Here is a 26,044-nt window from a genome sequence, read left to right as displayed (position 1 = left end):
GGTCATGGGGCACTGAACAGGATCCCCAGGGAATGGGCACGGCCCTGAGGCTGCCAGAGCTGCAGGATGACACTCAGACACAGCACTGAGGTTTAGATCATCCTGTGAGGAGAAAGGCATTGAACTCGGTGATCCCTGCGAGTCCTGTTCAACTTGGGATATTCTGATTCCAAGAATCCCTGCAGGGAGACAGTGGGGGTGACTCACAGAAGAGTCACCAACAAGACAACCCAGGTACAAAGGTCCATCTGTTGTAGCAGAGGTCACAGTTTGGAGAAAAGCAAAAAACCCAGCATATGACACAGCTATTACAGAGCTGCTCAATTAATGCCTTGTCATTAAAATAATAACGATGTCACAGTAGACAAGCTGCTAGGAATAAACAATGACAGGCATGTCCCTTGAAAAATGGCCTGTCAAGAAGTGAACTGAATATTTTGAAAAGCTTTTCTATAAAAAAACCCACGTGTATGATGTTAAGCGTGCACAACACAAAGTAATACAGCCCTTAAGTACAATAACCCAGCAGATTTCCAATATCTTATAATGCCCTGGTGCTCCTGCATCTGTTGTTTAAAGAATCCATGGTTTCCTTCCCCCTTGGAAATCCCAGTCTGCTCCTTGTTTTTCCTTAGGCAGAAACAACACCCCCAGCTAAAGGATCTCAAATGCATCCATAGAAAAGATATTTCTTGTTTAAAAAAGTGGTGTTCTTGCTGGACTGTGAAGTTTGTGTCTTTGTTTAATTATAATTCAGTTCGACCAAAACTAATTATCTAAGCACATCTATCCAGGCATTAATCATCCAAAATGCTTGGATATAAATTTCAAATTTGAAAACTTAGTCTGTCACAGACCACTGCAACCTTGCTCCTGCAGGTTAACGTTGGTTAAATGGAAAGAAAAAATTGCCTTGTTTGCTTTTCAATTGAAACTTTCTAAAGAAACTAAACAGGTGAATAATAATAATAACAACATCAATAGAACAAACAAAAATCCCCTCCCAAATCTAAAGGCAAGACATGAAAACAGCCAAGGATTTGAAGGCTACAAACACAGCATTCCCCAGAAAAATTGGGTTTTGGAAGGAAGTTTCTCTTGGGAGAAAGGGCAAGGCCAATTCTCAATGAAACATAAAAATTTTCATTATATATTAGAGAACATACAGGAATGTTTGAGATTGCCACCTATCCCAAGTTTGGATTGTGAACACCATTCCAAACCCTTGGAAATCAGGAGAAATCTGGCACAGCTGCAGGATGTTATTTCATCTCCACTGCCTGCCACTGAAAAATTTATGTGCCCATTACTACCTTTGATGATTATAATGATGTCATTTACTTGGTCTAAAGTGGATATCAGAATATACCTTGTCCTGATGACAGCAATAAAGAAATAAAAAAAAAAAATCACTCCATGGCAAAAAAAAGTGATTAAAATTGCTATGAAATTCCCATTACTGCTGGACTTCTGATAAAAATCATGACCTTGGCAATCAGCACATTGAGGGAAGTATTAACAGAGCCACTGGCAAAAGGAAATCAACCCTAAAGTCAACAAGAAATCATCAAGCACTGGAGACTGATTACACTCACATATTAGCCCCATGGCAGTAGCACATGACTTGGCCTGGACTTGCTAAGAACCAGGCTTTGGAGGAGTTTGTCAGGACCCACCTCACACCTGGGATTCTGCTGGGGACACTTTTGCTTTTGGAGGTTGTTCAGGGTGTTCCAGGGCTGCTGCAAAGCATCAGTGCTACAGGGCATGGCCTGCGAACACCCTTCTCTCCTCTCTGACCCCGGCTGTTACCCTTCTCCATGGAAAATTATCCTGGTTTGGTTCTTGTCCCAGTGTAAAAATGAAAATTCAGCCTTTCTGAAGTTCCTCTGAAGACACACAGCACATTAAATACATGCAGATTCCAAAGCAGTGACTGACCTATCTCCACAACAAAAATAAGTGGCATTTTTGCATTTTTTTTCCCACACCTATTTTCCCTATTCTTACTACAATACCTTCCTCTAAAAATCGATGTAACCCTTCAAGTTCCTGGTTTTAAAATAAATTGATTGCACACAGAAAAGGTCACTTATTTCAGTAAAATGCAATCTCTGGACCTGTTTGCCTGGGAGAGCAAAGCACTGAAGATTTCCATGGCAGGAACTCTCTCCCCCAAGCTTTGTGCACTTGTGACAGTCCCTGTACCTCTCCTGGCCACGGGTTCCAGACAGAAGGAAAAACAGGGAAACAGAGACAGTAAATCACTGCAAAACCTCTCTGAGTTCTCAGCTATAAGGCAAACATTGCCTTCTTGGCCTGAATCTTTCTGCCTTTACAATTTAAAGCCCTACCCAGCTACACAGATATCACAACAAAGCAACAATTCCAGTCTAAACACAAAGGCAGCGATCCCCAAAACAGCTCTGAGAAGCTGCTTTAACTGTTTCTGTAAACTGATTATGTAAGCACATATACCCAGGCATCCATCCTCAAAAAATACTTGGATATAAATTTCAAATTTGAAAACTTAGGCTACCCCAGCCAGGAGAGCACTGCAACCTTGCAGGTAACATTTGATAAATGGAAAGACATTTAAAAAAAAAAAAAAAAAAAAAAAAAAAAAAAGAAAAAAAAAAAAAAAAAGCGCCTTGTTTGCTTTTGCATTGAAACATTCTGAAGAAACCAATTAGGTAATAATAGAAAAATAAATAAATAAATAAATAAGCAAACAACAAATAAAATCCACCTATAAACAAAAGGCAAGAAATGAAAACAGGCAAGGATTTGATACAGTATTCCCCAGAAAAATATAACTTTGACAGTTAAATTTGTGGTTGAGCTGGAGACTGAGTGCATTTTGTCCAATCTTAGTTTAAGCACATGCTAAGGTTAGGAAACATGGACTGAGAAATAGCAACGTCGACACTGCAGCTCTAATTATCTGCACATGTATAATTTAAGAATATTTTGTATTCGTCTGCTGAGAAGTTGAGTTGATAACTCGAATCTACTTGTCAGACTTCCACACCTGCATCCAAATTGCCTCCAAGACTTGGGAAGAAGTTATCCATGGACACCAATGGACGTAAGAGTGGCCTGCAGGGAGGCAGTCAATCATTTAATCTTCGGATGCTTAAAACACACGGGCTTTTCTGGCTGTTTTCTGTAGTGACAGGATGGGAGGGAATGGCTTCAAACCCAAAGGGAGAAGGCTTAGACTGGGTATTAGGAAGGAATTGTTCCCTGGCAGGGTGGGCAGGCCCTGGCACAGGGTGCCCAGAGCAGCTGTGGCTGCCCCTGGATCCCTGGCAGTGTCCAAGGCCAGGCTGGACTTTGGGGCTTGGAGCAGCCTGGGACAGTGGAAGGTGTCCCTGCCCAGGGCAGGGGTGGCACTGGACGGGCTTTAAGGTCCCTCCCAGCCCAAACCATTTTGGAAGTCCAGAACCCATCCTAGAGGCAGGCACATTTCCACGACTCCCAGACTGCTCCCATCTTCAGTGGCCTCAAGAAGGCCAAAGCTGTCTCAAACTCTGCAGAGAATCCAGCACATCTCTCATCCCAGTTAGGGACTCTGGCCTCTGTGCTCTGGGTCTGGTGAAATCCTAAACCTTTACAAGTAAGGCGGTGTTCAGTCACAGGTTGGACTCGATGACATTGGAGGTCTTTTCCAGCCTCAGTGGTTCTATGATCCTGAGTAACACGGAATTCCAGACAGAAATAAAAAAACCCAGAAGCAACTCCAGATCTTTGAAGTGTGAGTGAGTGCAGGAAATGCCCCCAGTGCAGGGTTTGGGGTGTGGTGCTGGCAAACAGGTCAGCAGAGAGCCTGGGACTCAGGCTGTGTCTGAGGCCAAGCTGCTCAGCAGCAAACAAAGCCCACGTGATGCACCCTCTGCCCTTTTGCCCTTCCTTTTCTCCCAAAACTGAAGGGCCAAAGAGATCCAGGCTGATGCTCTCAAAGTCAGGGGTTTGTTTAAGATGTGGGAACGCAAACTTTCCATGGATAAATGAAGAACCATTAGATGTTCAGTCCTTGTCCAGTCAGACACGGACTCTTGGAAAAGCCTTAAAGGCTTTTTGAACCAACAGCCACTTCCAAGAGATTGTTGCTGCACAGACACAGAACCCTGTGCATGGGTGTTCTTATCCAGAATTTCATTTAATGGATAATTGTTCTCTGGAAAGCAGTCAGACAATGTCTGCCAGTACAACTATTTCTCAATAAAAGCTCATTTTTTATATTGCAGCTCCACTCTGGCTGACCCGAACATTCAGAGCCTTCATTGATGCATGTGTGAAGTATTTGATACACCCCTTGTTGAAGTCTTCCCTGCAGGAAACATCTCCTCTCTTCTCAGCAGGATGCCAAGAGAGCCCCAAGGACACAACAGCATTTACACCATTGTTGCACTGAGTGAGAAGAGCCATTTCTTCTGTTGACATTCTGCTTGCATTGAAATAGAGGAAAAAGCTCTCCCTGCTTAAGTGACTTCCTTTAAGCTGGAATTGAAACCATCCAATACATCAAGAGAGGTCTGAGGTACACAACTAAAGCCCTGTCTTCTTTTGAAAATTAAATATATTGAACATATGGAGGCTGGGACTAGATGATGTTTAAGGTCTCGTCCAGTTAAAGCCGTTCTAGGATGTTTTTTTGTTTTAGTTATTTTCTAAGGTAAACAGAGTTGGTAACAGAGGTGTGATCTGGGTGTGAAAATGTGAAACTGCTCCAAGAGTATGTTCTGGGACAGAGATCTCAAAGTGGAGGCTTTTTTACCAGTCAGCCCTGGAGAGAAAGAACTGTACTTAATAAAAAATGTTTGAAATTTCTCTATTTTCTTCTACATAAAATGACAAGTTCAAATTTCAGATTTTGTCAAGAACAACTATGAGACCCATGAGCAACACAGAAGCCTCCAGAAACCAAACCAATGCACAAGGCTCTTATGTCATGTCTGAAAGATCATATGAAGCTATCAGAAAGATTAATCCATCCACCAGCAAAGAGGTTTAACCTTTAAGGTAAAAGCAATCCTGGGTTTTCTCTGCAATGTCAAGCAATGGAGCATCATCCTGAATCTAAAAGCTTTGATGAGATGAATGACATTTTCTTAGCCAGTCTGCCTGTGCAAGCCCCAGGTGTGTGTCAAGCTGCCAGCCCCAGCCTGGCACCTGGCATTCACCCCTGGAAGCTGGGGACACTCCTGCCCAGACTGGAGGGAACATCCCTGAAGGCAAACTCCACACTGGTCAAACCCCTTCCCACAAATTCAGAAATAATAATCTGAGATCTTCATCAACAGAGCTCGGTCCTCAGGTTGCCTCATCCTACTTAAGCTTGTGGTTGAAATTGCAGGGGCATGTTCATCCCAAATGTGCTCTCATTTCTGACAGGCAACCTGCTAGAAGTAATAAAAATGCATTTGCTGCTGAGATGGGGGCATTATGGGATGTTGGGCCTACTCCTGTTCAGATCCCATGGCAACACTCAGCACAGTGCCAGGGGTTAGAAAGGCCATGCCAGAGGAGGCTGGAGGGCTCATGGAATATCCAGAGTTGGAAAGGACCCACAGGGATCATGGATCCAGCTCCTGTTCCTGCCCAGACACCCCAACAACCCCACCCTGAGCATCCCTGGGAATGTTTTCCAAGCACTCCTGGAGCTCTGGCAGCCTCGGGGCCGTGCCCATTCCCTGAGAGCCTGGGAAGTGCCAGCACCCTCTGGGGAAGAGCCTTTCCCTGATCTCCAACCCAAACCCTCCTGGCACAGCTTCAGCCATTCCCTGGGTTCTCTCCCTGTCACAGGGAGCAGAGATTGGAGCTGTCTCTGTCACAGGGAGCAGAGATGGGAGCAGCCCCTTTGGAAGAACTGCAGATCATCATCAGCTCTGCCCTCAGGCTCCAGCAGAATGAGCAAAGCAACCTCAGCCCTCCCAGGGCCAGGCAGGCCCCACTTCTTCACCTCCAGTCATACCAAAAGCACAAGCCAAGGCAACAGAACAAGGAAAGAAAAAACCCCACACCTCCCTGAACCTTTCTCCCTGGCCACCATTTCCAGACCAGCTCTTTATCAAGCCATGCTCAGTTCAGGTGCTCGGTGACTTGATGTTGGTTTCTCCTCTAAAAACACATCTGCTCTCCCCTTTGGTGTGTATGAACTTCAAGTATCCCCTGGAATTGTCCCAATGGGGTTAAAACACCCCTCTCCTGTTTGTGTTGAGCCCTGGTTCCTCAAGCTTCAGCAGAGGTCCTTAAAGCTGCAGTGAACTACTGATTACCTCTCCACGCAGCACGTTTTTAATGTATTGATTAATCCTGACTGGGCATTTTCATGGAACCCCCTACTGCAAATCCAAACTCCTGCTCCCAAATGGCAACAATCAGATCAAAGTCAAAATTACTTCTCTCTCATGCAACTTTTGCCAATTACCCCGAATTTCACTTGGCATTTTAAGAGTAATCCCTCTCACAAGGTCCTCTGCAGATCTTCTTGTCATCTCTCACCTTCAGAGCCCCCTAAGCAACTTAATGGCATCACTAAATATCCTCATGTATCCACAGTAAGCCTGGTTTTCAGGATATACTGAACAACAGAGATCCTGATGTGCTACTCAATTCAGAGGTGAGCTCCTTCCCCCATGAGGACTGACCCCAGGCTTTTAACATCCATTTCCTACTTTCTAATCCATTATTTGTCCATGGAAGGATTTCTTTGCTAAAGTTCTCCCTAACTTCTTTTTATTGTGTGTTGTCTTTCTGATTACAGCGTACCACAATACCTTTTATATTCTGCATAATGAGCCCTGCCAAAGGAAATTTCTTCATGCAGGCCAGTCACAAAGAGCACCAAAACCTTCAGTGGGTACACAACCAATATCTTTTCAGAATAGATCTTTTGTGCTAAATATTACAACTCTTATGTTTCAAGAAAAAATAAAAATAGTTAAACCTTCTTTTCTAAAGCAAGAGCATTATTGCAAGGTAACAGCAACAATTGCTCTTGACAATTTAGATATCATCCAGGAGACTGTGAGGCTTCCAGAGCTATCAGCCTCTAATCACTTTTCATGCAGCCTGACATGTGAAATACGCTATTTAAACACCACAGCTGCTTAAATAAAAGCAGAGTTTTGAATATTCTGTCCTGCTACTGATTATTTTAAGTTTGCAAAGACACACACTGTCAAACCAATTTGTTCACATGTGGATTTTTTTCAGCTCAGGAAGACCTCGTTTCCTGAGCAACCCAAGAACGACCTATAGACTTGAACTGAAAATGGAAGGACTGAGTTCTGGTGAATGAGTCCAAACCTGACCAGCCCACACTGGATAGCAGCTGATCATTTTCAGCTGCCTCAAAGAGAAAGCAACCCTCAAAGTGTCTGGGGGATGGAATCCCTCTCAGGTTTTGTAACACCCCTTTATCTGGCTATACCTGACTCATTCTGTGTGACAGAGCAACTTTCCCAAAGGGAAGGTTAAATCACATTATTCAACCTCTGACAAGGGACAGAGGGACAGGACACAGGGAATGGCTTCCCACTGCCAGAGGGCAGGGATGGATGGGATATTGGGCAGGAATTGTTCCCTGGCAGGGTGGGCAGGCCCTGGCACAGGGTGCCCAGAGCAGCTGTGGCTGCCCCTGCATCCCTGGCAGTGCCCAAGGCCAGGTTGGACTTTGGGGCTTGGAGCAGCCTGGGACAGTGGAAGGTGTCCCTAACCATGGCAGGAATGAGATGCCCTTCAAGGTTCCTCCCAATCCATTCCATGATTCTATGAAAACAAAAATGACCAAAAAAAAATATTCCCATGTGCTGCAGTGAGTTCACTGAAGATTCTCTTCCTAAATGAAGCCCACAACTTGTGATTTACAAGTGCCAGCACTTTGCTGCTCCCCTGGCTTTGGGCAGCACTGAGCACCTGCTCCCTCCCCACCCTTCCCTTTTCTGAACCACCCTTTTATTACATTCATGTATTGTCCAAGACAGCCATAACTGGAGTTCACTAAATAAATTTGCTGTGAGAAATTTATACGGGGTTTGAAAGTTTAATGCAACTGCCAAAAGATTTTGGAGTGCTGGGAGAATTAATCTTACTACTCATTACATTTATTGATTCCAATCAAGCTTCCAGACATCAGCATAGGTGCCACTGCTAAGAAATAAAAAGTTTCCAGGAAATCTCTACGTAAATCTAAAGTGACTGCCAGCTTTGGGGAAGGGAAAAAAGCTAAGGAAGAGGTGTGTGATCTACATGCCAGTAAGTGCTGGACTAATAGGTTATCAGCCAGCACTGAGGAGCTTTCTCCAACCCTGCTTTTATAACCAGCTCAAGATGAGACTTCAGCCCTCAAGCCTGCAAAAGGGCCAATATTCATGACAGCGTTTTCTCTTTGAACACTGTGAATTCAGTTAGGGATGAAAAGCAAAAGGGCACTTCCACACATAAAGGTTGGGGTTTTTTTCCTTTTCTTTTTTAATTAGAAGCCGAATCTGGTTGCAGGTAGAAGCTGAGCAGCCATGCAATCATTCTATACCAAATAAATAGAAAGAATAACTTTGCTGCTCTGCCTGACATCAAGAACAAGTGGAGGCTTTTCATTTGAGGATGGATGAAAACAGTGACTGCGAGTTTTGGAAATAATTTACCACATTTGCTTGAGTAAACCTGAGGGAAAAAGAGCATTCATGAAGGGATGAAAAATAATGACACAAGGTTTTTGTTTTCTACAGCTCCTACTCCAGTCCTCCCTTAGGACTTGTATGCAAACCACAGCTCATGCTGAGGGAACAACACAATCCAGCCAACCTTTGAAGAAGTTTGGTTGAGTACAGCATGTGAAAAACATTTTATTTACACAATTTAAAACTGATTTTAACATAATTGCTTTTCACCTGTTTTTTGTTGGGTTTTTTGCTTGTTTTGTTGTTGTTGTTGTTTGTGTGTGTATGTGTGTGGTGTAGGTTATATAAGGCTACCCTGGAAAACACTTGTGAAAAGAATTATTCCAAAAGTTTGCAGCAACTCTGAGTTTCTGAAGTATCATTTTTACTTGTGGTGGTTGCAATAAGTAAGAGCAGTACTGAAAACAGGCCCATGTAAAAGACCTTCCTGCATCACCTGTGAGCTAACAATTTCTTGAATTGGTTGGGATGGCTCATATTATAATAAAATAAATATTTTAAAACTTTCATACTTCTGAGCATTTTGCTTTCAATTTTAATTTATAAGAGAACAATGCCTGCAGTGCTAAACAGAAAGATGTCAATAACTTGTCAGAATTCCTTGATGTTTGCCATTTTGCACAAATATGACCTGGATGTAGTTGAATCCTAGTTAAGCCTTAAAAAATTAAGTTAAATGGAAACTATAAATAATGATCAGCCTGAGCAGTTTGATTTTTTTTATTTTTGTGTCATCGTTTGACTTTGTAAATGAAAGTGATTTTGGGACATGCACTTTAACAGCAACATAAAAAGTAGCTTAAAACTTCCTGTCTAGATTGATTGTAAACCTGTTGTTTCCACAAAAAATAAGGATTTTTCTGCCTAGATAACACCTAACCTAGCACAGGAACCCATCAAGCAACAGGATCAACCTGTGGAACCTTGTGTGCAGGTTTTCATTAGCTGATGGTGCTGGGAAGGTTTTGCTGCTCCACTCCTGACACAAATGAGAGTTTACTCCTGACAGATTGTCTGACTACCCCTTGTAACTGAAAGCACAGGTACAACCCTAAAAACCTCACAGCAATTTTATTCTCTATTAACTCAACCTCACCAGGCCCCTGGGACCCACCTTGGCAGAGGGAGTATCAGCTAGGAGAGAATGTGCTAAAACATAACATATAATGTTAAAAACAACCAAGCAAGCAAAAAAACCCAAAAACAAACCCAGAAATAAACTATTTTAGTGTTGTCTTTTATATATATATTTGGAGATCTCACTGAGAATCACCAGCACAAATTTTAAGTAACCAGGCTTGCTGATAAAGGAAACAGATGTGAGTACAGTAATCTCACACACTGGAATTAATTACATCAAGTTTTAGGTGATGACACAAATAAAGGTCAGGTTGTACTGCTGAGATGATCAAGAACACAAACTGCAAACCCATTGCAACATTTAATAACCCCGGTTCCCCACAGGGCAGGGACCCTTTCAGGCAGCTGTGTGATGAGCAAATACCGAAATGTCACACCTGGAAAATTACCCAACCTGTGCCTCCCACATCAGATGCTTCCCATTTAAAACCCAACCAGAGCAGCTCTGCTTCTGATACATGGAAGACAATTCACACTCCCTTTCTAATTGCCTCTAATTGCCAGCTACAATTTTATCCACAATTTCAACCCTGGAAAGGATGCTTTCCATCAGCTGCAAACAGATAACAAAAGGCTGGAAGGGAACATTACTCTCATGTGTTTGGATATCCTCTGCAAACCCTAGTTAAGAATGCTTTATCCAGCCCCATGGTGGCATTTCTTGAATTCCATAAAATTGTGATTTAAAAGCTTTGAGCAATGTGGTAGCTGAGCTCATCTCCAACCTAATTTTGAAAGCTTCATTCTTACTCTCCATTTTTATTCTGGATTTATCTGATTTCAGCCTCCTACAAGAACCTTGTCCTACTCCTGTCTCTCACCACAGTCTGCCTCCAGAATTCAAGCAATCTCTGCACCTGCAACCTGTCAGGTAAGAGTCAGCTCCTTAGAAATTTTTATTCCCGGGACATTTGATCACCAGAACCAACCAAAAATTAAACATTAGGTCAACTTACTAAACTCAAGCAAATAACACATGCAGTTCCATGGCTAATTTGAATACAGATACATATCAGAGACAAATCACAAGGTTGGATATCAGGAGGAATTTTTTTTCCTGTAAAGGGTAGTCAGGAATTTGAAGGGGGACATTGGTAGAGTCCCCATCTCTGGGGGTACCCAAGGAAGGACTGGAGGTGGCACTCAATGCACTGGGCTGGGGACAAGGTGGGGAGTGGGGACAACTGGCACTCCATGGGCTGGGAGGGATTTTCCAGCCTCAGTGATCCTGGGATTGTTTCCTTTATTATCAAAAAAACCCATATTCCCTGCATCTAACAGCTAACCCCAAAATGAAATTTCAAAAAGCCCCTCACCTTTCCAACCCTGGGTGCGTGTGGCTTCCAGTGAAACCCCCAGCTGGCTGGGCTGTCCCCTCGTTCTCCTCTGGGCACTTCTCTTCCACGGCTCCCCCAGCCCTGCCCGTCAGCTGGACATCACTGCACGGCCGTGCAGAGGCACCCGGGGCATCATCCCACAGCAGCTCCCTCGTCCTCGCCCTGCAGAGGCTCAGCAGGCTCCTGGTGGGGCTGCAGGCAGCGAGGAGCCCATGCTCTGTGGGAGAGAGAGGCAGCATGAGAGAGAGAACACTCAGAAGGGACAGCCACACCTGGAATGGGGAGACCTGGAACGGGGCACAGCCAGACCTGGAACGGGGCACAGCCAGACCTGGAACGGGGCACAGCCAGACCTGGAACGGGGCACAGCCAGACCTGGAACGGGGCACAGCCAGACCTGACAATGGGGCACAGCCAGACCTGGAACGGGGCACAGCCAGACCTGGAACGGGGCACAGCCAGACCTGACAATGGGGCACAGCCAGACCTGGAATGGGGCACAGCCAGACCTGACAATGGGGCACAGCCAGACCTGGAATGGGGCACAGCCAGACCTGGAATGGGGCACAGCCACACCTGGAATGGGGAGACCTGGAACGGGGCACAGTCAGACCTGGAACGGGGCACAGCCAGACCTGGAACAGGGCACAGCCAGACCTGGAACAGGGCACAGCCGGACCTGGAACGGGGCACAGCCAGACCTGGAACAGGGCACAGCCAGACCTGGAACAGGGCACAGCCGGACCTGGAACGGGGCACAGCCAGACCTGGAACGGGGCACAGCCAGACCTGGAACAGGGCACAGCCAGACCTGACAATGGGGCACAGCCAGACCTGACAATGGGGCACAGCCAGACCTGGAATGGGGCACAGCCAGACCTGGAATGGGGCACAGCCAGACCTGGAATGGGGAGACCTGGGACGGGGCACAGCCGGACCTGGAACGGGGCACAGCCACACCTGGAACGGGGCACAGCCACACCTGGAACGGGGCACAGCCACACCTGGAACGGGGCACAGCCACACCTGACAACGGGGCACAGCCACACCTGGAACGGGGCACAGCCAGACCTGACAACGGGGCACAGCCACACCTGGAACGGGGCACAGCCACACCTGGAATGGGGCACAGCTGGGAGGGCTGGGGCACAACAGCTGCTCTGCAGACAGGGATCCCAAGGGAAAGCACCTTCAAAGCAGTTGTGGCTCTAAAGAGCAAAGAAAGGACTTGGCCCTTCTTCTCCCCCAGCCTCTTTCTAGGTATTTTAAACAGCTACAAAAACCCCAGAATGGTTTGGGTTTGAACCAATCCCCCAAACCATCCTCAGAATGGTTCAGGTTGGAAGGGAGTTTAAAGATCATCTTGTTCCAAACCCTCCAGCAATATTTCCTAGAAAATAGTCCTGCTCAGTGTACTGTTCCTCAGATGGGGAAAAAAGGGCCCCTAACTCTTACTACTCTTCATTAATTACAGCTTAAAACTTATTACAGCAAACCCCAAGTGATCTTAAAGATTAAGAGCATTCACCAGAATGCAGAAAAGCCAACAGGAATGTTTCTTGTCTCTTCTCACCAGAACACTGGGGCACTTTAAATAAAGACCATTTCGTGAAGAAATTGCAAAAATACCAAGGAAAATATAAAGTGCAAGGCTTATTTTTCAAGTGAAAAGGCCAATAAGATATGAAAATTGCGAGCTTAAATTTCTTTAAAACATCAGAAAAACTTGCATTTCACAACAGTAACAGGTTCCAGGAAAAACTAAGTGAAAGCAGCTGGAATGAGGTTTTAATATCCAGTGAATGGGCAGATGATGACTTGCACAGAGCCACAGCACCAGCCTGGGGGGCTGCAGCAGCCACAGGAGCCCTGAGCTGAGCAGCAGAGCTGGAGCTGCTGCACCAGCAAAGGTGGAAGCAGAGGATGATCCCAACCAATAGCTCTTGTCCTCAAATCACTTCTTATTAATTAAAAAAAAATCAATTATAAACACTTTTCATAGATAAATAAGAAAGCTTTGGTCCAGATTGTGAGGAAAAAAGTCTGTGCAATGCCAAGGCTGAAAGCCTTGGGGGCACAGCCTACAGGATAGGATGAGTTTGGCTGGGAAGGAAGCAGGGCAGAACAGTGGAGCTCCTTTAACCATGCAGGGAATCAAGGCTGAAACAAAACTTCATCTTCCAAAATAGAGCCAAAAATGCTCTAAAAATGCTATAAACATTCTGATGTCAATCAGAAATCGATTCTTTAATTCCTTGTCACAGGGATGAGTAAGGAGCTAGTGTTGAAGAATAATAATCCCCTTGGATGTGAAGGAACTTGGAGCCATTGACAACACACAGCATCCCTCAGCCATAGGTCACTTGCTTCAAATGATAATACTCATGAAACTGAGCAACACTTCAGGGGAAAGCTAATCCCGCTCCAAAGCACAAAATGCTCCTTCCGGTTTTCAGCCCCACAAACCAGAACTTTTCTAAAGCTTCTGAAACAGTTACCTACAAAAACCACACGTAAAAAGTGAAGGAAACATCAGTGTTGGGGTCACTGAGGCAGAATTAATTCACCTCTGATGCACAGATTTATCATGACACCATCTGGAATCACCCCTTTGCTCCACAAGGCTCCTGCCTCAGGCTCAGCACCAAAGGGGGAAGAATAAAGCAAATGGTACAGCCAGAACGTCTGCATGCCTGGACTCCTAACCTCCAGAAAGGATTCTTTGATTGCAGCCTTTGTGCAGAATGCACACATGCACACACAGATATGGATCACTCCAGTGTCAAGGGCTGTGTGGCTCAAAGAGAAAGATTCCTCCCCAAAACAAAGGCTGGCTTTCTACCACGAGTATTCCCCACTCCCCTCCTCTGGTGACAAAGAGAAAGCAGCACAGAAGCTGCTCTCAGACAAGTGACATTTAGCCCGGTGTTCCTCCCGTCGCTGGCAATCCTCCCCCGCTCCAGTGGGCTCACATTAATAAAGAATCCAGAGGTGAGCAAGAGTGTGTCAAGGACTGGGGGAGAAAAGCAGCATTAGGGAGGAAAATCCATTAGAAAATGAAAAACAGGATCAAGCCAACCACGAATCTCATACTGCAGGACTACCGAGTTGCCTTATTAAATTGCATGTAAGGAGAAAAGTACATGAAAGGGGTGAAATTAGGAGAAGCAGAGACCTACCCAGTGCTGAAGCACCTGAAAAACCTCCTGAAATTCAAATAACATATTAAAAAAAAAAAGGAGAAATTTGATTACATTTCCAGGCATTTTCTCTATCAAATCTCCATGTGAACATATTTTTCCTCTGTCTAGCAGAGCAGTGAGTGTGTACCTAATGTTTATGGGAAGAAAGAGAGGCTCTAATATTAAGGCATTAGTTCCAAAAACTTCTTCCCTGTTTTCACCTACTAGATTTTCCTGTCTGAGCCATCTTTCCCTGTCCTTCAAAGTTTTCCTTCAGGGTTTTGTGTTCAGCAAGGAAATGGTCCAGAAAATCCTTGGGTACTCACCCCAGAGCAAGAAATTTGGGCAGGAGATAAAAGGTTAAGCAGCCTGAAAAGTGCAAAGGTTCAAAAGTCTCAGGTGCTCAACTAAATCCAGAGGTGTGACCTTAATTAAACCATCAAATTTATGACTCAGAGTCCAAGTACAGCATGTCCCATCCTCTCCTATTTCTATCAAATACATGTCCAGGACATAAAGGGCTCCCGTTAATTAAGAAGGATTGCTGAAATCATGTAAAGCATCAGAAAAAAACCTCAGAGGTAGGGTCATTCATCTTAAAAGGGAGAATAAAAAATTAACAAAATTGCAGCACTCAAGGGGAAAAAAACTGAATTATGCCCATTCTTAACTAAAAATACTTTGCACATAAAACTTTGCAGGCTGGGGTCCCCAAATGGGAAATACATGTGCTTTGGACCCCAGTAAATACAGCATAGAATGTTTCACTATGTGCCTGCTCATTAACATTTATGAACGTGTTAATTAGAGCAATTCTTAACTGTGCTCACAGTACAAAAGCACTGCATACATTTAAAAGCAACTGAGACCACATTAAAACTCTCAAATTTAAGAGTGGGAGTTGCCAAGGTTCAAAGAGCAGGGGATCAAAACAACTGGCTAAAAGTATTCAAAGTAATCCAATCCAAATATCAGGAGTTATTTTCCTATCCGAGGTTGACTGTATTAACGAGGGTGTTTCCTATGAGAAGACATACAATAATTTGAGTAATTTTAAAGTAAAAGGCTAATGGATATAAATTACAAAAACAACCCTTCACTGGTGGAGACAAATCGTCTCATTAAGCCTGGTGACATTCGGGGATTGAGCTGTAACAGAACTGCACCAATCAGTGCTTCAGTGGCCTCTAATTGATTTGTTTGCTCAGCCATTATCAACTGCAGGAAGGAAGGAAAGCTTCCCGATGCCCGGGAATGAACCTCACCTGGGGAGGAACCCAGGGATGTTTTCAGACCAGGGAAACACAGTCTTGTGAAGAGATTTCCTGGGATCAGAACAAACCAAGGCTGTCCTGCTCAGAAATGAGAGGTGGACACGGCCTGGAGCAGACCCTGGTGATGGGATCCAAATCCAAATGAAGAGTGGCAGCTACACAGGAAGAAATCCTCTCCAGGAGCAGCTTTCTGACTCAGTTCCTACATCTCCTCTTTGTTCTCCTCTCCAAGCCTGTGTTCTGGCAAGAAATCTCCCTCCCAGAGTGCTGCTCGCACCTCATTGCTGACACATCTGCTTCAAGCCAAGGCTTTCTTCATCTTAACCTAAAGAGATTCATTAGCAGAAAAATGCCAGATGATATGTTTGTCCTCAGGGGTGACAAAGCTCCATACTGGATTTCTTATTTAACTGATTCCATTTATGACAACTCCAGGTTCCAGGTTCTCCCTACCATCATCTGTTCTTTCTTTGCTGCACCACAGCCACCCCACCGAATCCAGAAAAATGAATATATCTATTTGGTTAATGCTTGACTTACAGTACCAGTCAGTGCAAGTACAGGAAAACTTTATTTTTACAACTAAATATAGCAGTAGTTATATTTTCACTTGCCACAGCTAAAAGAGTTTGCTTGAATTAGCCTATTTTGAAATTATCTGGTTAATAATTGCCCAAATGGAGATGATGTTGAGCTGGGGGGTTGCAGTAGCTGAAATCAGACAGATCCATTACAGTACTTCACCCATTTTAACTCCAAGCTAGGCCTGAGTTTTGTAACTAAAGCTGTGATCTACTCCCTGGAGCAGAATCCTGTTCATACACATAGGAATTGTCTTCCTAGTCTTTGCATTCCATAAAAGAAATCCTACTGGCAAAAATTTTATCTGGAAACTTCTGGAACTCCTCAGAGCACATCACACACTATGAAACTCTGTATGTGAGGAAATGGTTCAGTTCTGGCCCCAGCAGAAATTTGAATGCCAGGCCTATACTTTAAGCTTTTCAAAATATTTGTGAATGCCCTGGGTCTGGTAAAAGGGATCTGCCACAGACTTGTCCTTCACAGAATCCCAAATGAGTTTGGGGGGACCTTAAATCCCATCCAGTGCCACCCCTGCCATGGGCAGGGACACATTCCACTGTCCCAGGCTGCTCCAAGCCCCAAAGTCCAGCCTGGCCTTGGGCACTGCCAGGGATCCAGGGGCAGCCACAGCTGCTCTGGGCACCCTGTGCCAGGGCCTGCCCACCCTGCCAGGGAAGAGCAGAAAATGCAATTCCATAATCAAGGATCTTCACGGCATTTAAGCGTTTCATGGCAATGGTTTTGCTCTAGACTCGTGCTGTGCAATTTAGAAATAACCAATTCCAGGTAGCCTATGGAGTTATTTAAGGCAGGGGCAAAGGATTCTCAGGTGCACCTGGTTTCAAATACCTTCTACACCTGAACATACACTGCTATTTTAATTTAAATCCATTGCACATCATCTGTTCTATGCCTAGAAATTTCAAACTTTTCCTTGAAGAATACTGAACTGAATTAAAAACTCTGAGATACAGATGAGTCAGGCTGAGTCATAACCCATTTTACAGACAAACCCAGAGCAGTGCAGCAATATACCCTGAAGTGAGAAGCTCACTTCTCCTCATGCCCCTCAACAGAATTGAGAGCTGCACCTCAGACACCCCAGCAATTTTCTGCTTCACAAACAGCAATAAATGACAGGGTTTCCTAAGAGCACACGCGCAGCCATGGGATGATCTGTGTACATAAATACAGATACACTTGGTTTGCTCTGTGACTGAACACCTGAAAAGCAGCAAGGCAAGGGAAAATTAAGTTTTCAAGAACAGCGGGAAATGCACCACAAGTATATTCAGCATTTCCTCTGTTAAATGTACTGTGTTCCACACAGAACACAAAACACCAAAGTTATGCAAGTTTTTAGAGAAAATCTCAAAGTTGGACTCCACAATTTTTATCGCATTTTAACATTCTGAGTTTGTTGCCTGCTTCTGAGTTTTACCCAGAAAAAGAGTTTAACCTGAAGCCATGATTCTATTAAAAAAAAACAACACCAAAAACAAAAAAACAAAACAAAAAAACCCCAACCAAACAAACAAAAACAAAAAAACCAACCAAACAAAAAAACCCACAACAAACAAACAACCCCAAACCAAACCAAAAACAATAACAACAAAAAACCCCAAAATAAACCCAACCAAATTGAAAATACTTAACCTCTTGCAAACTGACATAAAACTGTCCATTATATCTTTTCTTCTTGGAACTTTAAATCCAAATTGCAATGGATCAAAATTAAAGCTTGAATTTCCTGCAGACACACCCGCAACTTGCCCCATTCTTAGCTAAGTTTGAAGGGTTTAAGTTTAGCTGTCAGTGCTCTAAAGTAAAAGTATTAAAGATTAAGAACTCTCCTCCTATGGTTGTGGTGTTTAGGCAGTCATAAACACTTTATAAAGTCAGCTGGGTGCAAATGCACAGAGAGTTTATCTCTAACGTGATATTTAACTCGAATTTTACTGGAAGCAATCATCAAAATTGAGATTATTGAGATCTCCATTAATCATGGGTGCAAACCTAGACTTTCTCAATACTTCTGACTGTACCAGCAATTAATATCTTCTATATTGAGTCTATTCACCAGGCTGAGAGAATCTAAAAATATCCCGGTGCTAAGAGTGCTGATTTCTCTGTCTGCTGCACAGCTTTTGTGCTCCTCGTCTGCAGGGAATCCTCTGCCTGGTGCCTCCACATCCCATCCTCAAAGAGAGACTTCAAATAAGGTTCTGGCATTTCTCCAGCATTAACTGTGACACAGTCACTCCGGCAGGGAAATGCCAGATTTCACCGAGCTGCTGAGGGGGTGGGGTTGGCAGCGCTGTGCTAACGCCCAGCCCTCTCCCTGCCTTTATTGCAAATCATTTTCATACACGTTTCCCCAACCAAATTTGATTTTGTCAACATAGCCAGTGGGTTTGCAATACAGGTATTGTTGCTGGAAATGTCAGTGCTCTAAATGTGATTCCTGATGTAGCCTCTCATAGGATATTGAGAAAGAGCCAAGTAAATTTATTCTTTCTATCTAAATGTCAGTTTAGGTGTGAAAAACCCTAAATATCATGAAGAGAAGAGGCATATGCACTGTATATCTAATGTGATGACTTGGATAAGAAACAAAATTAAATCTGTTTTGTATGAGAATAGTGAACCCTACAGAGGAGGATGTCAACAGCCCCTCTATAAAAGGAAATGTATATTGCAGATATAAATAATTTTACAAGATCCTTTTTATTGTAATCATAAAACCTCAAAACCATGATGGAATCAAAGCCGTATTAGAGTTTAAAATACCATAAACCAGAAGCTATTATATCCCTGGCATATAGGATAATTTAAAGGAAGACATAATCACTAAATCAAATTTTATCTTGCATCAGTAATAGGAGAATTGTGTTTTCATCATCAACTCCCCATCCAAGATCCTGCACAAAAGTCAACAATGGCTCCATTTATAAAAAATATCGGAGGGAAGTTGGGGTGGTAAATAACTGGTTATGGAGATGGGGACTGAAGGCAGGATGGAGAGATGAGTGCTCAGGGCAGGCTCACCTGGGGAGCTCCGGGCCAGGAGCTGTCCTGCCCAAAAAGCCAGAATCAGTCTGGGAAAAGAGAGGCTGGGAAGGTGACATTCCATGGATGAGACAAAGGAGGTCCAGACAGGAAAAGACCACCTGCAGAGCTCTGCAGATGGACCTTCCCTGTCTCGGTGTCTGAGCAATCACTGTGATGGATGGGAGGCAACAGGAGGAGATGTGGAGTCACAGACCCGAGGGGAACATCCTGGCTTTCCACACAAAATGATGGATACCTGCTGAATGCTGATACGCAGGAACAACAACGTGGGGCTGCAGCTGTTAATGCTGTGAGGAAATTGGTTCAGACTCCTTGACAGCCACTTATAAAGCAAAATAAAAGCATAGAAAATGGGAAAAAAAATAAATGAAGATCAAGTGTTTCTTTGTAAAATCCACAGGGCAAACTTGTTGCACATAATTCTGACTCCCCCACCTCAACCAAGTGCATCAGGGACTTAGAAAGGGTTCAAGGACAGAAAAGAAATCTGAGAGCTTCCAGTCAGGAAAGGGAGATGTCTCACAGAGGGATGAGAGAGGTGTGGCACACCCAGAGCAAAGACAGCCCAACCTCGGGATCAGAGCATCCACAGCAGCTCCAGACAAACAAAGGCTGTGGGCTTTCCTGCATGGCTGTAATTAGGCAGAGGAAATTTGCTCCAAGACACCATGAGTCTCCATGGGCCTCAAAGGACTCTCAGCATTGATGTGGAAGCCAGACCTCCTGGATGTATCTCTGGCTTCCCAGCTGCCACAGTGTGCGGAGTCTGAGAGAGTTTGCTGAAGAATTTCTATTATATGCTTGACCTAAACTCACACTGTCATGCTGCTTTCCAAGGGAAGAACCCTAAAAATGATACAAAAATTGGAAAATACAAGAGAAGAAGCCTTTATCTTGAGCTCAAAGTGGCTGTGAGGCAGCTGGAGCATTCCTGGAGGTGTGGGGGTAGGAACATTGGAAATGGGAAGCAAAGCTTGTGCTCAGCCTTGTGGTTTTCCTTGGGCAGCCCCCTCACTGGAGGGAACTGGAGAAGTGGTTTGTGACTGGTGAATCCCACCAAGATCCACTTGGACACTCCCTGGAGCCAGCAGTGCCCCAGGCTGGTGCTGTCCCAGACCCTCCTCTGTGGTATCTGCCCCTAACCCTACCCCAGTCTTCCCCCTTCACTCTACACTCTTTTAGGACTGTACATCCCCTCACTCTCCTTGTTGATCAAGACAATCTCATCATCCCATCAGCAACCCCTGGGCCAGAGCATCTTCCCCCAAGTCAGCACCAAAGATTGGTCAGAACATGAGAATGAGCAAACACACAGCCCATGTGAAACAGAACCAGCTGGGGTGGGGATGGAGGAGCTTCCCCTGCAGGATCCTGCCTCTCATAGCTCAGCATGCAAATTCTAGAGGTTTCATTTGCTCAAGGTTACCCAGATATCTTTAACAGAGCTCTGAACCAGACTCCAGTCTCATGTAAGATTTTAATTGCAAAGCTTTGTCTGCACAGATTTATTTTTCTTGGTTCCACTCTCCTGTAAATAATAAACCTCCCTCTATAACACCTGAAAGCTTATTATGTGCCTCAGTAAAACTGTTCATAATTATTCAGTTATCTGATTATGTTTGCCCTTTTGTGTATTTGAGCACCTCAGAGACACAGAAGGTATTAAAGCATTTACAAACCAGGTAACTAATTTATTTTCACATCATTTTCCCTCCCATACTGCACGTTATTATACACAATCAGTCACCTAAACTACAGGATGCCCCCACTTTCTGTATTTCTGAATGGCCAATAACATCAGCTGTAAGGAGGGTTTCTATTGAACACTGATATTCTTGTTTGGACATGAATACCCTGTGTCTGTGTGGATATAGATCCCCACAGAAGGAAACCTTGTTCCCTGAACACAGGATAAAACAAAAAACCATCAGAAATGCTTGCAAGGAGCCTGAGTGTGACTGATAAGGGAGCTATATAAATCTCCAGCAGCCCCTTGCCAACTCAATTCTGAAACATTCAGCTGATTCCAACTGCAGATTATGACTTTTCTCCAACCATCCTCATTTTCATCTTCTGCTAAAAATATTCATTTACCCAAAGCAGCAGAGAGGCAGCCCAGGACACCCAAACTTCCATAAATCACAGACATTGATTTAATCTCACGCAAGTGAAGCTTCCTGCTGTCCTTTTAAAACAAACAAGGAGGACTCAGAGGCCTGCACATAATCACTGAATTACAAAGAACAGATGTGAAACATTAACAAGGAAATGCTTATGCTGGCAAGGAGCAAGGACTATAAAGCAGCACGCACTGTTCTGAGCCAGATTGGCTTTTCAATGACTCATACTTATGAGATTACAAACAAGAAGGAACAAAAATTAAATGGTTCATTTGACTGGGCCTAATACACTTTAGTTACTTTAAATTAACTGGTAATTGTGCCATTTCTTTCCCTTGTTCTTTTCCTTCTGACTTCTTGGTTGGAATGCCTTGATGAAGGGGGAATTATTACAAACCCCAGACAACTCCTATCTATGCATTTACCTATCCCAAATTCATGGTTAGTGCAAGCATTTCCTTCAAAACATGCCCTCATTTCTCTGAAATGAAAGCACCTCTCTGTCAATTGCCTGTTCAACCTGTTACTACACCAAGTATGCACAGGATTAATTTTTCTTTTTTTTTTTTTTATATGTATATATATATATTTTTTTAAAAACCAGTTCTACAGCCATTTTATCCTGTTCATTCCCTGAGCAGCCTGCAATAGTGGAAGGTGCCCCTTGGAATGAGATGATCTCCAAGGCTCCTTTTACCCAAACCACTCTGAGATTCTGCAGTATTGCCAGGCCTGTTCCTCACCCTGCACTGACAGAGGGAGAGAAAAGGACAGACTCACCCCTTGCAGGGTAAATAAGTGAGGCTGTCCAAGCCATATCATGAATAACCTCACATGGATAACAGAGATGAAGAACCACTCTGAAGTGCAGGACAATGAAGGCTTGAGTGCAAATAGCAATTGAAATTCATTACATTTTAATTAACATAAAAAGTCCACTGCCTGCCTCTCATAAATATTTTCTATTTCTATGCCTGTCCTACAAACACGCCCTCATCTTTCAAACCAGTTCATGGTTTATTGATCCCATGACTTGGGCTGCAAGAAATGAAGAAGAACTTTCCTCCTGCATGGTTTGATGGTCACATCACATTTACAGGAGCTGGACATCGATGATCCCTGTGGGTCCCTTCCAGCTCAGGATTTTCTGTGATTCCAAGAAAGGAACACGTGTGGTAAGGGGACATTGCTGCCCATCTTCCCTCATGGTGCCAGGGAGAAAAAAGGGTTAATTTCATACAAACAGAACCTTCCCACTTGTGTCTATCACAAGTACTTTAGGATGTTAATATTGTGTCCTGTTGTTGCTCTAAACATATAAAAATTAATGCCTTAACTCCTTGGTTGTAAGGACCCAGGGAAGATCTACACTCTCAGTTTGAAAAGAATCATAACCTCGATGGAGCACATTGGGAAACTGCTGCTCCAATGGCTGATGTCTACTTAGTTTTTTATTAATTTATTTTTTCTATTTCTCACAGAGATACCCATATGTTAAAGCAGAATTCCTCATCATGACCAACCTGGATCAATTTTTGACAGCACTGGGGACAGATTTTCTTCCTATTATCCACTGGGAACGAGAAAGATGGGGGCAGTGAATGCCTTAATTTTTTACAATGGCCACAGGTGTGGGAGCAGCACATCATCATTTGGTAAATTCTGGCAGCAATCATTTCAGCATAACTATCAAAAATTCAGGCTTTATTTGCAATCAGAGTCTCTCAGGTCCCCATTAAAGAGGCCTCCTTTGTGCCTTCATCTCCCAGAGTGAGGAGTCCTTCAGCATCACATCATCCCTAAGCACTCGTGCCCACAGAAGTCAAATTAAATAATTTCGTGCCTTTTTTTACCTTCAGCAAAATGGACAATTCATTTTCTGTCTTACAGCAAATCAAGCACCCTCAAATCACTTCAGTGTCTCTTTCCACCACAGTGCTGAAATTCCAGATTTCCCAGCCTAGCAATGATCTTGCCACTACTTCCTATGGAAATACCCCCCCACTTGTGCCCCAAGCTGATATTGCCTGTATTTATTTAGTATTATTATATATATCCACATAGGCCTGTTCTTAAGACCACTAGAGAAATTACAGACAAATTTGACTCGTTGCAGCCTTTTAGACTGATAAATTTTGGGCAATATGGGAATTAACAGATCATGAGGTTTCCTGCTCTTCATAAAGAAGAGCACTGAAGCAGTTGAGAACTGGAGGAAAACTCCCTTTACCAACCTGAGGGAGCAGCACAGGGAAGAGAGAGAAGGTGATGCAAAGAAAGGAGCAGCTGGGGAAAAAAGCTGAAGTAAAACAGCTGAAGCTGTTTTGTTTCACTGTTAAATCACATTTATAGAGTGATTTCACTCTTAAGAGTAAGAACCAGCATCTCAGAGCCCAATTATGGCCCTAGTGAGGAACTCCTCTGCCCTGTATTGCAGAAATGCAGAAATGCTCCCCTACCCTTCCCAATCCAAATGCTGATCTTCATAATCCTATTTGAAGAGAGTTTTAAAATTCATAATTTACGTTCAAATTCAGAAGAAATTTTGAAATAAAATGGCAAGAGAAAATACAAAAAGGAACCTCCCAGCTGTGGTGGACTTTCCAGCTCAGTTTCAGTGCCAAGTTTTTAATTTGCTCAAGGCTAAGAGAGCCTGAACATTTCACATTTCAGTGCTTCTGCAGCTCCTCTCACACCTAAGCTGCAGTAAAATGCACAGAATGATGGCAGCACTGTGTTATTCAGGGTACATTTTCCCTACTGGCACAAATGCACTGTGCCATTCAAATTAAGACTTCACACCAAGATGGCAAATTTCCCAAACTGCACTCTTAATCTCTCCCATCCACTTGACAGAAAAGATAATTAAAACCCACTATTGGAACAGTAACAGAACATTCCACCTTCTTACAAGGAGAAGAATCGATGAACAAAGACCGGAGAGAAACGGAAAACATTAAAAAACAAATCTAAAAAAATCAGAAGTCCTCTACTAACAAATTGCTTTCTGCAGAGAGGTCTACAGGGCATCAACTTTCAGGGAACACAGCACTGATTTTCTCACAGAAGCAAAACAGGTATTTACAGTCATTGGGATCCCTCAGCACACTGAATTATGCAGCTGGCAAAGCACCAGACAGGAACAAGTAGATGTTGTGTCCATCAGGGCCACGGGCATGACCCCCAAGCAATTCTTCCATAAGGTGTAAAATAACGCAGTAGTTGAGACATCAAATTGTTAATAAATATCCCTTTTTATTATAAGGCACCAGGGAGGATTACAAAACTCCTCATGAAATGACCCAGGCTCTGTCCTAAATGTCTCGTCTGACAATGCCCAAAGCAGAAAAGAGATGAAAACTTATTTTTACTGTGTTACCCTGCAGAGTTTGAAAGAAAAGGCTCATAAACCACCAGGCCAAGCACCATCTGCATGAACTACCTGGAGTGTCACCACAATAGGGGACATCACCTTCAGGCAGCCCAGAAATCAGTGCGGGAACAGGAGAATCAAACTGGGTCACTTCTGTTAGAGTGCCCTGTGTGGTTCCTTTGTCTCCCTTCTCCTGCTCTGGACTCCTGGATGGTTTTCAGGAAAAGATGAATAATTTGGCTGATCAGGTGAAGTTTGGGAGGAATGGCTGCTAATCCCATCCCCAGCAAGGGGAGCTCACAGCACAGACCCTCCTCTCCACGCTGGGGACACATTTAACACCAGGGAGCTGAAGGACACGGGCCTCTGGCAGCACCACTGCCAACCAACCACACCCACCTCACCAAAAAAGGCATTTTAAGCCCAGACCCGACTTTGTTTCTAGGATATTACTCCCAGAGAGCTGAAGGAGATGCACAGCAAGCAGCACAGCTGATGGACAGTGCTGTGTCAGGCCCTGGGAATTCAGCACTGTCTTACCCTTGCAGGTGTTTTGGAAGCAGTGATGTGCCCTGAGACATCTCAGATTCTGCCACTTCAGGGTCACTCCCTGGCACCAAAAATCATGTCACTTATCAGTGACCAGCTCTGAGGCCAAGACAAAACTGTTTCAGCAACTGCTCTTTCCAGAAGTGAGCAGCGTGTTTCCTGCTGTGGCTGGAGTTTGTGGGATAATCACAGGCACCCTTTGCCAAGGGTGATTTCCATGGTCTGAAACGCAGCCTCCCAGTGAATTTTGTGGTAATCAGATTCTTCTTCTCCTATTTATGTTCTTCTCTGTTTATTCATGGAGGAACTTTACCAGCATGAGTAATTCAGCAGGGCCAGGACGGGGTGGGTCAGGCAGGATGAGAAGGAATAACAGACAGGAGGAATTGGTACAACAAACTGGCACATTCCAGCTCCAGTCCAGGCTATGCTGAGATCAAATCCATGCATCCCTGACTAACATCATCCCTGGGAACAAGAAAAGGAGCATGAAGCTCTTTCTGTTTGCACCTGACCAGGCATAATATGAATTCTTGGATACCTCAGAGCAGAAGCAGCCTTCAAATCACACTGTCCACCCTGGCTGGGTGACACAGGTGGCCTTGGAATACCAGCTGGCCCTGTAGGATGCTCTGCCTGGGAATGTGGTCAAACAACTCCAACACTGTGCAAGGCTATCAGTGGTGGGCAGAGAGGGGCATCCTGTGCTGCTTGTGGTGTTGAAT

The 26,044-nt window shown here is 44.0% G+C and overlaps 1 protein-coding gene across 1 annotated transcript in view; it reads right to left on the bottom strand.

The window, feature by feature from the left end:
- PCDH15 (protocadherin related 15) overlaps positions 1-26,044 on the bottom strand; it is a 640,425-nt gene that overhangs the window by 523,550 nt on the left and 90,831 nt on the right. Inside the window, exon 2 of the mRNA XM_063406141.1 lies at positions 11,144-11,381. The gene's annotated coding sequence lies outside the window, so the exon portion shown is untranslated. The remainder of the gene's footprint in view (positions 1-11,143; positions 11,382-26,044) is intronic.

Source organism: Prinia subflava, chromosome 9, assembly GCF_021018805.1.
Source record: "Prinia subflava isolate CZ2003 ecotype Zambia chromosome 9, Cam_Psub_1.2, whole genome shotgun sequence".
Classification (NCBI taxonomy): Eukaryota; Metazoa; Chordata; class Aves; order Passeriformes; family Cisticolidae; genus Prinia; species Prinia subflava.
The sequence above is the reverse complement of the archived record's forward strand: the minus strand, read 5'-3'. Positions and strand labels throughout refer to the sequence as shown.